This window comes from Lepus europaeus, chromosome 15, assembly GCF_033115175.1.
Source record: "Lepus europaeus isolate LE1 chromosome 15, mLepTim1.pri, whole genome shotgun sequence".
Taxonomy (NCBI): domain Eukaryota; kingdom Metazoa; phylum Chordata; class Mammalia; order Lagomorpha; family Leporidae; genus Lepus; species Lepus europaeus.
Genome location: NC_084841.1, coordinates 58,297,493 through 58,315,231, shown reverse-complemented (window position 1 = coordinate 58,315,231; position 17,739 = coordinate 58,297,493).

Here is a 17,739-nt window from a genome sequence, read left to right as displayed (position 1 = left end):
GATGTCGGGGAAGGGTTGGGCTTACCCTCATTTCCAGGAGGAGGAGCCCATTTTGAACCCGCAGGAAGAGAAGGCTGGGAGTCTTTGGGAGGAAAGCAGTGGTGGAGGAGAGGAGACGAAGATGAACCATAGGAATTTATAAGAGCCGTGGCACTTGAGTGACTATTCTCTAACCTTTTCCATGTTCCTGAGCTTTGGGCTGATTTTAGAGGATTTTTAGGGCCAATTTCTCCCCCAGACTCATACAGTTTGAATGACTCGATGGCTGGGAACCCCTGGAGCAGGCAAACCCTTTCTGTGGGGAGCAGCGTGGGGAAGAAGCGACAGGCCTGTCTCTCTGCGGCTGTGACTGGCGCCCTCCGCATCTGCAGAATATTTGCCCCCTGCAAAGCTCTTTCACAAACTCTGCCTCGTTTGATTGGAAAAGCAGCTATGTAAAGTGAGTCGTTTTTAAAGAGTTAAAGTAAAAGAAATATCGGCTGGTGCCGCGGCTTAACAGGCTAATCCTCCGCCTTGCGGCGCCGGCACACCGGGTTCTAGTCCCGGTCGGAGCACCGATTCTGTCCCGGTTGCCAGCTCTCTGCTGTGGCCCGGGAGTGCAGTGGAGGATGGCCCAAGTGCTTGGGCCCTGCACCCCATGGGAGACCAGGAGGAAGCACCTGGCTCCTGGCTTTGGATCAGCGTGGTGCACCGGCCGCAGCGCACCAGCCGCGGCGGCCATTGGAGGGTGAACCGACGGCAAAAAGGAAGACCCTTTCTCTCTGTCTCTCTCTCTCACTGTCCACTCTGCCTGTCAAAAATAATAATAATAATAATAATAAAGTAAAAGAAATATCAAAATGTTTTAAATATATATTTAATTTGAAAGGCAGAGAAACGGATGGAGGGAGGGAGGGAGGGAAAGAGAGAGAGAGCGCTCCCATCCATCGGTTCACTATTCAAATGACCACAATGTCTGGGGCCAGAGCCAGGAGCCGGAGCCAGAAATGCAATCCAGGCCTCCCACATGGGTGGCAGGGACCCAAACATTTCCGCCATTGCAGCTGCTTCCCAGGTTCTGCATTAGCAGGAAACTGGAATTGGGAATGGAACCAAGACTTCAACCCAGGTATTCTGATACAGGATGTCAGATGTCTTAACTGCCCACCCCAGAATCTCAAATTTAACTGACTTCCCAAACACACTTACTAATTGAGTTAGCGAGCATGGGGAGATGTGTAGGTTACTTATGAAAGGGTCCTGGGACCCAATGAAAGGTGTGTGGGCGAAGAAACCGGGGGCATTTGAGGTGGGCTGCCAGGGGTGTCAGCTCAGCCGCGTACTTGCTGTCTAGCCCAAGGCAAGCGACTTCCCTCTGTTCTTTTGATGTCTCATCTATAAAATGGAATCATGGCACCCATCTTGCAGAACTGACGCAGGGATCAATTGATACAATGCTCTCTTTCCTTCCTCCTTTATCTTTTTGGTGTTGTGTGTTTTCGGGCATCACCTTGAAACTTGCGTGTGTAAAGGCACCCTGAGGAGACGGGAGAGCAGGAAAGGCCCCTCCCAGAGCTGGGCACCAAGGACCCTGCGCGACGGGACTCTCTGCCGGGCCCAGCTCCCGCACGCCTAAGAGCTCAGACACCCTCGGAGGCTTCCTCTAAAGCGTTCACGTGCCGTTTGATAAACCTACGCCACCACGTGCCCTTTGCCATCATAACATTTGAGTGTTTTCGTATGGAGAAACATAACTCTTTAAGGAAAAAATACCAGCTCAACTGTGAACTCAAGAGGCCCTTAGATCAGTGGATTCTGTGTTTGTTCACATGTGAATGTCAAAGATCTTTTACTGAAACAGAACTTTCCAGCAAAAGAGAGTCTAGTGTCACGGGTAGGAGCAGAATACACGAAATAGCAGCTCCCAGGCCAAACCCAGGCCAGCATCTGTTTTGGTGAATACAGTTTGCTTGGAACATGGCCACCAGCCTTTTGTGACATGGTGACCAGTTACTCGGTTTTGCAACTCCAAGGCCGAGTAGTTGCAGCAGAGGTTGTGTGCCTCACACAGCTCACAGCCTTGCAGTCAAGTTTGCCAAGCTCCGGCTGACAGCCGCTCCTTCCAGCCTGCGTGACCTCTGACAAGTACACTCCTGGCGCTTTACATTTCTTATACCAACAATGCTGATGAGACAAGATGCCCCCTGGAAAAACCTTGCGTATGGCAAGTCCTCGGTTAACAAGAGCTGCTGCTATTATTACTAATATCATTGATGGACAGCAACGTTCCTCTGGTAAAACACTTACCCTGACTCGGGAATAAAAATAGAGTTATCCAGCTCCAGTTTTACAGGTCCGTCCTGCAGCTCTCAAGAACTAAAATAGGCACATTCTCTGCCACAAACATATTTCTTTAAGATCGGTCATTTCAACACCATTAGCTCAGCTTCCAGGACATTGAAAGCATGCGTTGCCAACCTCCCATCCAAATGTAGACATTTGGATCAGTATCATTGAATATTTTCCAATAGTCTGTGTAGCCTCTCTGGGAGGGGAGAAGGAATTGAATGAGGCATTTTGTTGGAATTAAATGTCAAGAGTACCAGCTGCTTCTTTCTAAATATATGAGCTAGATATTTCAAAAGGTGTGAACCATCAATCAAAGCACAAGGGAAGATTTCGCATTAGTTATTTGTTGTTAGAAAACGAAAAGAAAAAAATATTTTTGTGAAAACCTAACTTTTGACAAATGGCCTTGGAAGCTATTGTCAGGGCGATGAGAGCCCAGCGGTCTCCCTGTGCCTGCTGTATATGGGGGAGATGCCTCTCCACATAAAGAAGAAGTCTTATCCTCTAGTCCACTGTGTATATGGAGGTGATTTCCAAGAGAGAAGTGAAAAGAAAAAAAAAAAAAAACCCACAGGCCAACCTTTCAGAAATGTCCTAGTCATACAGGCAGAAAACCCTCTCCCACCCTCTTCCTCCTCGTCAGGCCATGCAGATTCAAAGAGCCTTCCCTGGGGGCAGCCGACTCTCCAAGTCAGCTTCTCACCAGGTGCCGGGCAGGGCCTTGGCCTGGAGTGGAGGCTTTGGAAGAAGAAAAGGGATAGGCAGACATCTGCAGCTCAGGACTCGGAGGCATACACGGTGCCCTTGTGACAGTCCCCGCCGGGGACCAGTATGACCCGCTCAGACGCTCTGCTCTGTGGAACAGCCATGTGTGGGCTGTGCTTCATCAGCAGCCCAGCTTGGGCATAGAGAAAAATGTTCTCCCCACCCCACAGCCCATCATTTGCAGCTTGGGTGGGTGGTGGGAAGGGTGGGATGACCTGAAGTCACAGGGCTTCTTCCATCGGTGTGCCTCCTCTGCCAGCCTGACCCACTGGCCCTGCCCACTCCCGCTTCCCTTGTGCAGGCTCTGCCATTGTCATCCCACAGGGGCTCACTGAGCTCCTTCCTCTCGCAGTGCTCAGCCTGCTGAGCTCTGACAACCACCCATGCCCGGGGCCCCCTCCCAAAGATCCCGAGGCCACTTAGGGCTGAGGAAGGGCCTAGGCATTGCCTTCTTGTCTGTGTAGGGCAAGTAATCGTATGTTTAGAAGTTCCCATATGATTTTGATACGCTCACCTGCTGTGTGCCAGACATATCATCCTGGTCTAGTGGGGCAAGTCAGATAATAAATAAATGGGTGGCCAAGGTGTTTTCTGATGGTGCTACCAGGAGACCAAAGCTGGGACTGTAAGAGAGGGAGCTGGCAGTGGAGAGATTAGAGCTTGGGATGGTGTAGTCAGGCTACCACCACTCTCTGCTTGTGCTCAGGGCTAGTGACAAGGCCATGCTCAGACGGATGTCCAAGATGGTTAGTGCCACTGTGTCCCCTGCCCAGGTCTACAGGCTGGTGGACAGCAGGGGGTTGCAGGGGACACTTCTGGAACAGATCAGCCCAGATTGACCCCTGCAACTGGAAGCCAAATGCCCTGTCCTCTTGCCCTTTCACCTACTATTGATTAAATCGATAGCAAACAGGGCAAATCTTAACAATCCTTTTCTTTGAAAGCTGTAATGCTCTCCACGCCTTCAGTTCATGAGAGCTGCTTTGACTACCCTGCTGCGGACTGCTATCCTATTGCTAGTATCAGTTATTTTCTGTGATGTTTAAATAATAGGACTAAAGCAGATTGACCCACGCCTACTAAGCACAGGCATTGGGCAAGATCATTAGTCCCTTTCGTCCATTGCTAAGGTAGGCATTAATAGCCTTTATTTTTTTATCAATGTGGAAACCAAGACTGCAACTAAGAGGCTCTAAAATGGGGCTGTGGGTCCCTTCCAACTCAAAGACCCTGGGGAAACTTTCCCAGGATCTCCGGCTGCTTCCCCCAGCTCAGCGGCAGCCCTCCGAGGAAGGATGCTTTGTTCCACACATCCCTGGGGAAGAGTCCTCTCCCCTGCCCTTCCCTGGGCCTAGCTTCTAGTGGGCAGTCAGTACAGAGAGGCGGGGTCTGTGAAGGCAGCCAACCCTCCAGAGCTCCTGAACATGGCATTGTTGCTGCTGTGAGCTCCTTTGGGTCGGGGACGAGATGGTAACTCCAGCCTTTCTCCTCAACTCCACATGGAGTCTTCAGCAAGAAACACTGAAACCCCTCAAGGGAGCTCCCAAAGCACGGGTTCCCTGGGAGTTTGTCCCAAGATCTGTCCCCTGGAAGGAAAAATGCAAGAAAAACAATTCTTTCACGCGACTCAACTTCTTCAACCCCTACACTTTTCAAAAGGGAGAGGAAAGAGTCACAGCAGTTCCTACACTAAGGATCTGCATTGTAGTAAGACAGCAGAGAATTCCCGGGGAAGGGAATCCTGTAGTAGGGAGGGGGAGGATTCCATCTGGGGAGGAAGTCCAGGTGAAGTTAGCAGAGCGCCCTGTCTTGGAGGGAATTACTGCCTGTTGTGTTCACGTAACACACACGGAGATGCCCAGATACACACCCACAGACACAGGGAAGAGATGCAGCAACTGGACCACAGATGGCTTGCCATGGCCTGTGGGAGAGTGCATGTCTGAGACAGAGAGGAAGAAAGTGAGGCTCCGGCCGGTGATGGCTCACTGCAAAAAGAGCGTAGAAAATCGAGAAGTTACCAGAACTGTCCTTTCTGAATGTGGACTTCCCTTCCCCTACTCTGAGGTCCTTTAAGATTGTCTCAGTTCAGATGCCTAACAGGGTACAGAAAACTGTCCAAGACACAGGCCCGTGTGATAACTGCAGCTTACGAAGCAGTAAAGTTCTCAGGGGTTAATCCTCGGTGGTGTTTTCCCCTCTGCTCTCCCTCCTTCCTCTGCATTCAGCTGAGGAGCTCAGCCCTCCCCCTCCCAAAAGACTGGAAGGCTCAGCTCAGCAAGGCCGCCCCGCCCCCGCTCAGCACAGGATCCTGAGAGCTGCCAGCCTATTAACGGATCCTTGGAGTGCTTCTTAGATGAAATGCCAGATTTCATATCTTCCAGACACTGGAAACTCAGACTTCATGTGTTGGAGATGGATTTCCAATACCAAACAAATGCTCTATAAGCAAAGGGGCAAAGGGGTGAGCATTGGGGCAGGACTTCAGAGAGCCACATCTCCTACCACCTTACCTGGTTCAAGTCCTGGCTTCACCTCCAATTCCAGTTTCCTGCTAATGAATGCCCTGGGGGGGGGGGGTAGCAAGTGATGGCACAAGTATATGGGTCCCAGCCGCCCATGTAGGAGACATAAATTGAGTTTTGGGCTCCTGGCTTCCACCTGGCTGTTGCATGCACCTGGAAGTAAAACAGTAGATGGAAAAGATTACTCTTTCTCTCTCTCTCTCTCTCTCTCTGCCTTTCAAATAAATAATAATAAATAATTTTTTTAAAAAGGTGCGTATTGAACGTGATACTCACAGCACATAAATAACCCACTGTAATAATGTTTGCTGTTGCAAATTTCTCCACATGGCAAATTGATTTGTTCTGATTCTGAGCTGGCAACCAACAATAATATTAATTTACAGATGGAGTTGATACAACCTAAATTCACATGTGCTCGCAAGTCCAAAACACAAATCTGTTTTAAGAAGCAGATACAGCAATGCAGAGTAAGAGAATCACAACCAAGCATGGCTACATATGGTGTCTCTTCAAGATGCAATGGGAGATGGGGGAGTATGAAGCCCAGGCTTCAGGGGGCACATGTGCTTGCTGAGGAAACTATGCAATAATCTCCTATCAGCTTACCTGGTTCAAGTCCTGGCTTCGCCTCCAATTCCAGTTTCCTGTTAATGAATGCCCTGGGAGGCTAGCAAGTGATGGCACAAGTATATGGGTCCCAACTGCCCATGTAGGAGACACAAATTGAGTTTTGGGCTCCTGGCTTCCACCTGGCTATTGCCAGCAGCATTGGGGAAAAAACGTCCATGCATCCAGGGCTGAGTGGCGGTGATGCAATAGGACTTGAAAGAAGGGAAGAGAACCAGCCATAATCTTGGTTAGCCAACCAGGCTGAACAGAGGCCAGGAGGTAGGGATTAGTTTGCTGCGTGGAGAGACTGGGGAAAGCCTGGTCTGACTGTGATCAAGAGGGTTTGAGAGAGAGGAGGACTAGAGCTGGACATGCTCATGAAGAACTTTGAAAGTCAAGTTGATTTGCTCCATGTGCCAGAATGGGATTGTGTTTAGTGACAAGCCCCTGAGCGCTGAAAACACGTGCTAAGCCATGGAAAGACCTCACTCTCTCAAACAGCAAACAGGAGGGAACTTTGCTCTACCCGCTGCCTTGCTTGGTGACGTCGGCATTACAAAAGCAAAGGCTTTCTCAGAAGTCCCTGGTAGTCTTCCCTTTGCATCTTGCTGGCCAGAACTCCTGCACTAGGCAGCCCCCAGCTGAAACAATGGCTGGGAAGGCTGGCATTTGGCTGGACATACTCTCACCACAAGCCAAAATCTGCGTTTTTTATGGAATCAGGGGAAATGGATATTGGAGCAGCAAAGAGCGATGCCTGTATGCCCAGTATAGCTGTAGGTTCCCGAAAGGAGTTGTCTTGGAAAAAATGCTGGCTTTTGCTCTATAGAGGGCTTTGACATTTGGAAAGAAGGGTCCCCAGGAAGATGGATAGACATTGTTGAATCTGGGAGTGACATGGAGGGCAGTAGACGTGGGGCGGAAGAAGGGGAGAGGCTGGCAGTCACCCCCACCCCCGTCCCGCCCCAGGAGCACTGGACACGATTCGGTGACAATCACTCAACAGTGAACGGTCAATGTGGAGGGTGTTGCTTAGTTGCCTTCCTGACCCTTTGATATTTTTCTATGCATAAAGTTAGCACCAAGGACAAACAGGAGAGGACAGTTCAGAAATGAGAAATTGATGAGGACAAAGCCAAGGGTCCGAGATGTATTGAGAGGAAAAGAAATCCTGGTGTATTACTGCCCTTTAACACAGAAAGCACCTGAGGCGGAGAACAGAGCTGAGTGAGGTCCAGTTAGGGGATTTCAGATGAATATGCTCCTGCCGGGGAACACAAACTTCTCTCTGTCCACAGCACATAGCAGTGGACAAGGACCACCTCGGAATACATCTGTGCTTAACCAGCAAAATGAATCAGATCTGGAAAACAAGCCACGTTCCATTAAATGACTAATCCTAAACAAAGAAGGCATCCTGCCTGTGTGTCAGGAGGGAGCAGAAAGGGAGGAGCAAAAAGAATCCTACAGGCTTTGCTGGAGGGGAAGATTTTATCTACCACTGAGAAAGAGCCAGAGAAAATCCTCTTGCTGAAGTTTGAAAATTCACTACTTAAAAATAGTAAGAGCCAGGCCCTGTGCAAGACAGCCAGGAGGGAGAGAAGCTTCCTTCCTAAAGGCTCCATGCCCCGAGGAGATGCTGGGGTTGTGGGGAGGAAGCTACCCCCAGGCGGGGGCTCAGAGTGTAAGAGATGAGCGGGAGGGACTCACTGTCTCTGAGGGCCAGGCATGGTTTGCGCTTTGACATTTTATTGTTTTATAGTAGCACCAATAGGACTTGGACTTTATTTTAGCCCAAAGGAGCTTTTTAGCAACTCAGCTGCATTAGGCTCTGGGAAGGACCTGACATTGTCAAAATCCAAGGGTCTCCCCACCCCTTATTCTGAAGGGGAGAGTGACCGTGGAGGGGCAGTGGTGAGGGATGGGTGTGGAGAGATGCTGGTTCATTTCTCAAATGGTTGCAACAGCTGGGGCTGGATCAAGATAAAGCCTCCCAGGAACTCCATCTGGGTCTTGTGATATCAGGGACCTTTACCCAAAAGGTTATCAATTATTTTAAGACTAATATTTGAGGGGCCTTGCTGTCTATTCAGATAAGGATTCTGAATATCTGGGATCGGGGCTGTGGTGTAGTGGATAAGGCCGCTGTTTGCATCACCAGCATTCCATATGGGCGCCTGTTCAAGTCCTGGCTGCTCCAGTTCCAACCCAGCACATTGTCATGGCCTGGTTAAGCAATAGAAGATGGCCCAAGTGCTTGGGCCCCTGCACCCACTTGGGAGTAATCTGGCAGGTGGGCATACAGGTGAGGTCAGGTAGGGCATGAGATCACAGAAAGGGGCAGGGTGAAGGTGTGGTCTCCAGCTCACAAATCTAATCAATTTAATCCTATCTACTGACCTGAATCACTTAGGCCATTTTCCACTGCCTTCCCAGGCACATTAGCAGTGGGAGGAAGAGGCAGCTGCCTGACCCCCAAGCTTTCTGGCTTTATCATGCAGGCCTCCCTCCTCCCAGAGACAACAGGATCCCTGTAGTCCCCTCCAGAGACAGCTCAGGTGTACCTGTCGCTGAGCAGATGAGTGTGTATATTTCATAAATATGTATATTCCCTAAGAATGATTTCAGTGGCCAGAATCAATAGAAGACAATAGGTAGCAGGTGCATGATAAGAAGTTGAACTGAAAAATATAATGGGGGAAAAGAAGTATCCAAGCAAAGAGATCCCTCCCAGGACACTGCCCGCTGGCTAGGGCCCACGATCAGCACTGTGGTGGCACACTGTGTCAGAGGCTCCGTGGAATCCAACCACAGTCGCCTTGGACATTTCCAGAGTCCTCCCACATCCATGTACACAGGACATCTCACCTTTCAGGTCAAAGGAGTAAGACCCAGGAACCTGAATTGGGATGAGCAGGGATCAATAACTCCCAAGGGGCACTGCCCCAGGCTCTTCCACGCCTTGGTTAATCCACTCTGCTCACCAGAGATGTCGCTGGCAGCCGATTATGGGAGACTCTCTGCTTGGGCTCAGGGAACTAGAACAAGCTAGAACATGGCATTTGGCAAGTAAATTCCCAAGTCATTATTAAGTCCCCACCGTATGTAAGACAGGTTTCCGCCTCTGTCTTCAGGTTGCATTAGACATACAGGCTCTCCACCTACCCAGACAGGGGACGAGCACCACAGGCTCCTCCCGAGGAGCGGGGCATCAAACCAAAGTGCCAGGCTTCAGAGACATGAGGGGCTTCCTGTGGCTCTCACGGAAGAAAGGTTTCACAGCTCAGGCCCCAGGAAGTCTCCCCAGGAGGAGGGTCTCTCCATCTCCTTCCTGCAGAATCTTGCAGCAGTGGGGCTGGTGTATCCAACAGAGCATGCCAAAGAAAGAAGCCTGCGGCTGCTCAGGTAGGCTTCGTGGGCAAGCAGAGCCCGGGGACCCGCCAGGACGCAGCCCCTGGCCTGTGGGTTTAGAGATTCACAGGTGAGTTCCATTTTGTAAGAGAACTCAGTATCAAGCGAGCTCTGTGGACCAGGCTGCTGACTTCCAAGGGCTGGGAGAATAGTCTCTGATGACGGCAACGATCTTGTCCACCGACGGCACACTATGGCACATTTCAAAGGCTGGTGGGGGCGATTACGGAAGACTGCTTACTACCTAAGCAACAAGGGCCGCAGATGGGGAGACTTTCAAGGCTAACATATCAGCTGTGCTCCACAGCATTCTTGCTGAATAGAAAGCATTCAAACAAGGGCTGGTACCGGCCAGACTTAAAGTCTCCCCTTAGGATAGAGCAGGACTAAACACTGTCAAATTCTTAGAGGCCCGTTCCCTCTGTGTCCACCATATGCACATTACTGGACACATTCCATGGATAAAAAGAGGTTAGAGGTGGGGTCTGGTCACCTCGACTGCTGGGGATATTTCCCAAATATCCCTAGTTACTGTTTAAGTAATGATGGAGAGAAGAGCATTTGGACTATCTTCCTTTTATCTTTTTAAACTTATTGTTGATTTGGATTGAATAAAATTCATTCTTTGAGTTCTCTGAGTTTTGACAAATACAGAGTTACATCAGCACCACCCTAATCAAGATGCTAAACATTCCCATCATCCTCTCCTGTCCCTGCTGCCAAACCCTGCTCGGGTTTACACTTCTAAAATAGGTTCCAGGGTGGCTTTTGGCCTTAGTGCTAAAACGCTACCAGGAATGGCCACAGCCCACATCTGAGTGCCTCGGTTTGAGTCCTGGCTCTGCTCCTAACTCCAGCTTCCAGTTAACGCACGTCCTAGGAGGCATCAGATGTTGGTTCAAACACTTGGGTCCCTATATTTTATGGGGGAGACCCAGGTTGAGCTTCTGGCTCCTGATTTCAGCCTGGCCCTGTCCAGCCATTGCAGGCACTTGGGGAATGAGCCACTGTACGGGAGCTTTCTCTATCTGTGCATCTCTGTTTCTGTGTGTTTCTCTTTTTCTCTGCTTCTCAAACAAAATGAATAGGTAAAAACATTTTAAAGATAGGTTCCTTCCACACATGACCAAGCTTATGGACCACGTGGTGTAGATTCTTACCACTCCCTGCAGGGGAGTGCACTTTCTACTATTATCCACCAATTCTGGGGCCCACCAGGATGAACATGTTGCCATTCCCAGAGGGGGGCAGAATGAGGCTTTCTCCCATGCATGCGTATATTTGCTAAGCTAGGAATGAGTCTACCAAGTTAATTTGAATCAGAAACATAAAACAAAAAGTAAAAATACATTCCAAAGACATTCCCCCAAAGAAAGTTGGAGAGAAATTCTAACATTCCAATGAGAGGAGCTTCATCCACCAAGGACACATTGGCTCTGAGGGCTGGGAAAGAGAACTGCTAAGTCATATCTCCAATCCGTTTCCTTCCTTGAACTGGGTCACGAGGACGAGATAACCCCTCCACGCTAGCAGCTGCACTAGCACTCAAGTTATTGCACTCACTCCGCTTTCCAGAAACTGGGCCTAGGTGTTCACGCACTTAACAGAAAAACTTATCTTGCCTAATGAAACCTGGATCCTAATTAAATTATACAAGTTAGTAGTTGAATTTGTTGCTGTTGGTTTTTTATTGAGCTTCTTAAAAAATATGTATTTATATATAATGTATGTATACATGCTCATTAGAGACAATTTAAATGACACAAAACTGAAGTTGACTTTATTCTTTAAAAGCTTATTTATTTACTTAACAAAGAGAGGGAGAGAGAGAGAGAGAGAGAGAGAATCTTCAATCCAATGGTTCATTCCCAAAATGGCTACAACATCCAGGGCTGAGCCAGACCAAAGCTGGGAGCCAGGAACTCCATCCAAGTCCCCCACATAGGCAGCAGGGGCCCAAACACTTGGGCCATCTTCTGCTGCCTTCCCAGGCACATCAGCAGGGTGTGGATTGGAAGCGGAGCAGCCAAGACTTGAACCAGTACTCTGATAAGGGATATTGGTAGCCTCACCCACTGTGCCCAAATGCCAGGCTCTTGGCCTGACTTCAGCTATGTTGTATCTTGGTGGTATTTAGGAAGTTTTGAAATAAATTACGTGAGTTGACTGTTTCATGGGTGAACAAGTCTCATCACCACTTCATATTTTCTGCCCTGTTGAGGACTCAGCCTGCTGTGGACTGGCAGACTAGTTTTTATAACAGAACAGGCAGAATGTGGGTTTATAAATTCAATGGGGACAATAGGGGCAATAGGTCGTCTTTTTATGGCTCTTTCACCGACCCAGGGAGGACAAGGCAGGATTCTCACTTCTTTGAAGACATACTGCTCCACCAACCAGATAGCTATGAAGGCCCACCTGTTCCTGCCAATCACAAGAATGCAAGACTGCTCCTGCCTCGCCAAATGCCTACGAGCAACAACGCTGCAGCACAACTGCATAGACCATTCCGTGGGCCCGCGGAAGACAGCTGTCTCTAGCTGTTGACACACATAGAGAGAAGCAGGTGAGCCCCTGAAACCGCACTTCAGAGGAGCCCCAGGACAGCCACCGTGGCGTGAACCGACAGGGAGACCGTGGGTCCCACCTACCCGACCCCACCGCCCTCTGCGTCCCCTCCCTGCAGGTCCTGGCCTCACGCTTTTCCTGACTCGTCCCACCTCCCTCTCCCACGCCTGTCCTGCCTCCCACACCACCTTCCAAGGGCAGGTGGGAAAGCTTCAAGGGAGGAAGTGAGAGCTCATTTTCTCTCTTTCGCAGGAGAGTGGATTTTCCCTTGTGAGAGAACAGAGACAAACCTGCCCCTGGCTCGCTGGCCCCCCGGGTGCCAGCATTCACTGGCATGTTCGTCCATTCGAGTGACACCACCGAACACCTGTGGAATGCGCACATGTTGGTGTGCTAGGTGAATTCCCAATTAGAAAGCTTTTCTCCCTAACTAAAGGTGGTTTCATCCTTGTTAGCCTTTGCATTTCTAATTGGTCCTGAGCATTCAAAGAGGAGTTTGTTTTCTTTTAAAATCCACACTGTTCCTATTTCCTCACATCTAACTCTGATGGAGAGTATCTTTTATTTTAAAAGATTTACTAATTTATTTGAAAGACTTACAGAGAGAGGGAGAGAGATCCATTGATCTTCCATCTGCTGGTTCACTCCCCAGTGCCTGCAACCACCAGGGATAGGCCTGGAAGAAGCCAGGAGCCAGGAGCTTCTTCCGGGTCTCCCACAGGGGTGCAGGGGCCCAAGGACTTGGCCATCTTGCACTGCTTTCCCAGGTACATTAGCAGGGAGCTGGATAGGAAGTGGAGCAGCCAGATCTTGAGCCAGTACCCGTGTGGGATACCTGCTGCGCCACAATGCCGACACCAGTGCATTATATCTGTTAAGGAAGATAGCCTTACATATTCTTACACGTGCATCAGTATGTTTGTTTCCTGATTCATTGTCTATAGGCTTTGGTGATGGAACACACATCAGAGAAAGCCGGGACTTAGAACATTGTCTGACTCCAGCAATGAAAAGTGGGATTATGCTAATGTCCCCCACCTCACTCCCCTCGGTTCTGCCCCTGCTGGGGGTGGCACCTGCTGCTTTCCCAACGCCCCCCCCCCCCATTTACATTTCCCTTTTTCTTTTTTTTTTTACTTTTTTTTTATTAAACTTTTATTTAATGAATATAAATTTCCAAAGTACAGCTTATGGGTTACAATGGCTTCCCCTCCCAAAACTTCCCTCCCACCCACAACCCTCCCCTTTCCCGCTCCCTCTCCCCTTCCAATCACATCATGATTCATTTTCAATTCTCTTTATATACAAAAGATCAGTTTAGTATATATTAGGTAACGATTTCAACAGTTTGCCCCCATATAGCAACACAAAGTGAAAAAAAAATACTGTTGGAATACTAGTTATAGCATTAAATAAGAGTGCACAGCACATTAAAGGCAGAGATCCTACATAATATTTTTTAAAAATTAATTAATTTTCTATGCCGTTTCCAATTTAACACCAGGTTTTTTTTTTTCATTTCCAATTATCTTTATATACAGAAGATCGATTCAGTATATAATTAGTAAAGATCTCATCAGTTTGTACCCACGCAGAAACACAAAGTGTAAAAATACTGTTTCAGTACTAGTTATAGCATCACTGCACATTAGACAACACATTAAGGACAGATCCCACATGGGATGTAAGTACACAGTGACTCCTGTTGCTGACTTAACAATTTGACACTCCTGTTCATGGCGTCAGTAATCTCCCTAGGCTCTAGTCATGAGTTGCCAGGGCTATGGAAGCCTTTAGGGTTCGCTGACTTTGATCTTATTCCGATAGGGTCACAGTCAAAGTGGAAGTTCTCTCCTCCCTTCAGAGAAAGGTACCTCCTTCTTTGATGGCCCCGTTCTTTCCACTGGGATCTCACTAACAGAGATCTTTCATTTAGGTCTTCTTCTTTTTTTCTTTTCCATGGTATCTTGGCTTTCCATGCCTACAATACTCTCATGGGCTCTTCAGCCAGGTCTGAATGCCTTAAGGGCTGATTCTGAGGCCAGAGTGTTGTTTAGGACATCTGCCATTCTATGAGTCTGCTGTGTATCCCACTTCCCATGCTGGATCTTTCTCTCCCTTTTTGATTCTATCAGTTAGTATTAGCAGACACTTGTCTTGTTTGTGTGATCCCTTTGTTTCTTAGACCTATCCAGGCCATCGAATGTGAACTGAAATTGATCACTTGGACTAGTGAGATGGCATTGGTACATGCCACCTTGATGGGATTGTATTGGAATCCCCTGGCACATTTCTAACTCCATCATTTGGGGCAAGACTGATTGCGCATGTCCCAAATTGTGCATCTCCTCCCTCTCTTTTTCCACTCTGAAATTTAACAGGGATCACTTTTCAGTTAAAATTTAAACACCTAAGAATAATTGTGTTTTAACACACATTTCCCTTTTTCAATTCAGGAGCCTTTCTTCCCATCCCCCACGGCCCCTGGGACTGTTGGGGAATCTGTTTTCTGGGGCTCACAGGACCTTGTGGCACTTTGAGAAGGTCTCTCCAGCATCAGTGGAGCCAGGATTTAGGGCTTTCAGTTCAGAGACTGGTGCCTTAGAAACTGAAGCGGGTAGCCGCAGCTCACACGAGGTGTGGTCTTGAGTTCTTAGCAGAGCAGCCCCCTGCGTACTTGTCAGTGACAGCACGTGTCACTCATGGTCGAAACTGTGTAAGAAAAAAAATCTGCCTTTGGGAATTGCATACAGAGGCTTCAAACACAAGAACCATTCTTTCAGCCCAAAGAAGTTAACTGAGCATCTACTTTGAGCCAGGTACCCTGCGGGGGACTGGAGACGCAGCAGTGGGGTAAAGAGAGCACAGTTTTCTGTCCTCACAGTGCCGCCAGCATTGCCAGAGCTGGTTTGCCGGTGTTGACCCAGCACAGTCGCAGGGCCCAAGACTCTGGGTTTGACCAGCAGGTCGTCTTGCCCCTAGGCAGGTGCCCTCTGACATTAGATCAGAAGCAGTTCTTCAGGGAGTCGTACACTGGCTGGAGTGGCTCCAGACAAGGCCGGCTCAGTCCCTTCTCTTTGCAATCTATTCCTGATGCAGGTGGGCAGGGCGGCTGTCACAGGAAAGGGTGCCTGCCTTGGGGAGGGGGAGAGAGAGGGGAAGGGGGAGCGGAGGGCTTGTCTCCAATCTGCACGGATGAACTCACCCTCACTCTATCTATCATCCTCTCTGAGTATGGTCACCTTCCCTGCTGTGACAAAGCCCACTCGGAGCAAGCAGGCGCAGCCTTGTTTGTGGATGTGCAAAGCCCAGATGCCAGGCAGTGGCGAACAAGGGCTTCCGCTTTGAAACATCAACCCACCGATCACAGCCCCAGCCCTCCTCTCCTGCCCACTTGCTCTTCCCCTCCAGCGCCACACTGGCTTGTGCTAAATACCCTTGCTCAGACACACTCTGTTTTGAGTCTCCAGTAACCCAAATCAAACTGCAAGATTAATTTGCTCAATCTCTATAGCTGCTAAAAACAAAGCCAGAATTCAAAGCCACGTCTTCAGGCTCCAAACCAATGCCCCTTAGGCTCTCCCGCAATGCTCTGTTTTTAAAAATTCCAGTTCTTTTTCTTGGCATGTGGTTTCAATATGTCCTGGTGGGGAGCTGCCTTGCAACCTGGCCTGTTTGCCTAGGGGCTCTGGCCTGAGTCGGGGAGGGTGTATAGCTGCTCCCCCTTCCACCTGCACGTCCTGTCTGCTCAGGATTGTGTTTCCCCCAACTGACTGCTGTCCCCCAGCCTCTCCTGCCTCCTGGGTAGAGACCCTGTAGCTGTCCTGGGTTCCAGTTTTAGGAACAGAAGGCAGCATGTGGGTGGTCCAGATTGCAGTTTCCTAGGAGTCTTGCCGCGGACACCCCAGTTCTGACATGGCTGTTTTCAAGACAGATTGGCCTCCTGAGGAACACACCCTCCCCTTGCTCTTCCCTTCAGCATGCCCAACGCAGTGGAGGTTTGCTCTCTGGGTTTTGCTGTTGTTGTATCCCCAAGGGCTTCTCCTTATCACCCGGGTGATCAAAGACAGGGATATTAATAACTAGCAGCAGCCACAGCTGACTTCTCTCCAAGGAGGCCAAGGCGAAAGCCAATCTGCTTCTCCTTGATGGCATTGGCCACGAGCCCCGAGGCTCCACGCAGAAGGCAATGCGGTTTGAAAGGTCTGGCCGAATGTGCAGTGATGGCTTCCAATGCTCCTTACACCTCCCGAGTTACGGGTTGTACCTGAGGACATAAAGACCACTACGTTAGGACTGAGAGAATCGTCATTCACAGAAGACAGAAACTAGCAAAAACTCAGTTTGACATTAAAATATGGAGGAAATGAAAATGTACATATGGAAACTCTGCATTTGGAGACATAATTGTGCCGCTTATGTTTAAAAACCATGTCATCTCTGTTCAACAGTCTCTTTGCTTTACTAGGTCAATGGTGATTAGAACAAAATGCAAACAGTGAAAATAAATATGTCTTTGAGACTAGCATTACATTAGGAATATGATTTCTAATATATTAAGGTGAATCAATGAATTGATTGTATCATAACTAAAAGCAAAAATAGTATAGGAAGGCAATAACAAAAATAAACATCTTCAGTTTTAGAACTAGTGATAACTTTTCTCCCTAAGTCTAGCTTTCCAGGATAAGATACAGGCATGGTATAGATAGCAACTATCTTTAGCCATGCATTTTCAAGTACCCTTTCTTTTGTGTGTGTGTTAACTTTTGCTATTTTTTTAAGATGTATTTATTGACACACAGAGTGACAGAGAGAAAGGGGGGAGAAACAGAGAGAAAGAGAGAGAGAGAGAGAGAGAGAGAGAGAGAGAGGTCTTCCAGTCACTGGTTTACTCTCCTAGTGGATGCAACAGCCAGGGGCTGAGCCAAGCTGAAGCCAAGAACCAGGAAGTCCATCTGGGTCTCTCATGTGGGTGGCAGGGGCCCGTATACTTAGAACATCTTCGGCTGCTTTCCCAGGTGCATCAGTAGGGAGCTGACTAGGAAGAGGAGCAGTTGGGACTTGAACCTGCACTCTGATACAGGATGCTGGGGCGGTCGGCAGTGGCGCCACCGGCTGCACCACAATGCTGGTGCCTTCAGCTCCCTTCTTAACAATGAAATACGAAAGGAGCTCACAAGCTCTGGCCCAGGTTCGGTCTCTTCCGCTAGTTCTCAAACCAAGCCTTCCAATGTGAACCAGGAGTGATTGTCTCTTCTAATTAGATCAGAATAAAACAGAGAGAATCAGTTTGCTTTGTATGGGCTCTGCTATTGTTTGCCATGGGCACTGTCTTTTACAGTCCAAATACCCATTTTTTTTTTTCCGAAAAAGATATTTATCTCCAAAGGGTTTTTTTTTTTTTTTTTTTGACAGGCAGAGTGGACAGTGAGAGAGAGACAGAGAGAAAGGGTTTTTTTTTTTAAAACCAGCTGTGGCTAAAATGAAATCACAGAGAAAGGACCTGCCATTTTCCCTTCCAGTTCAA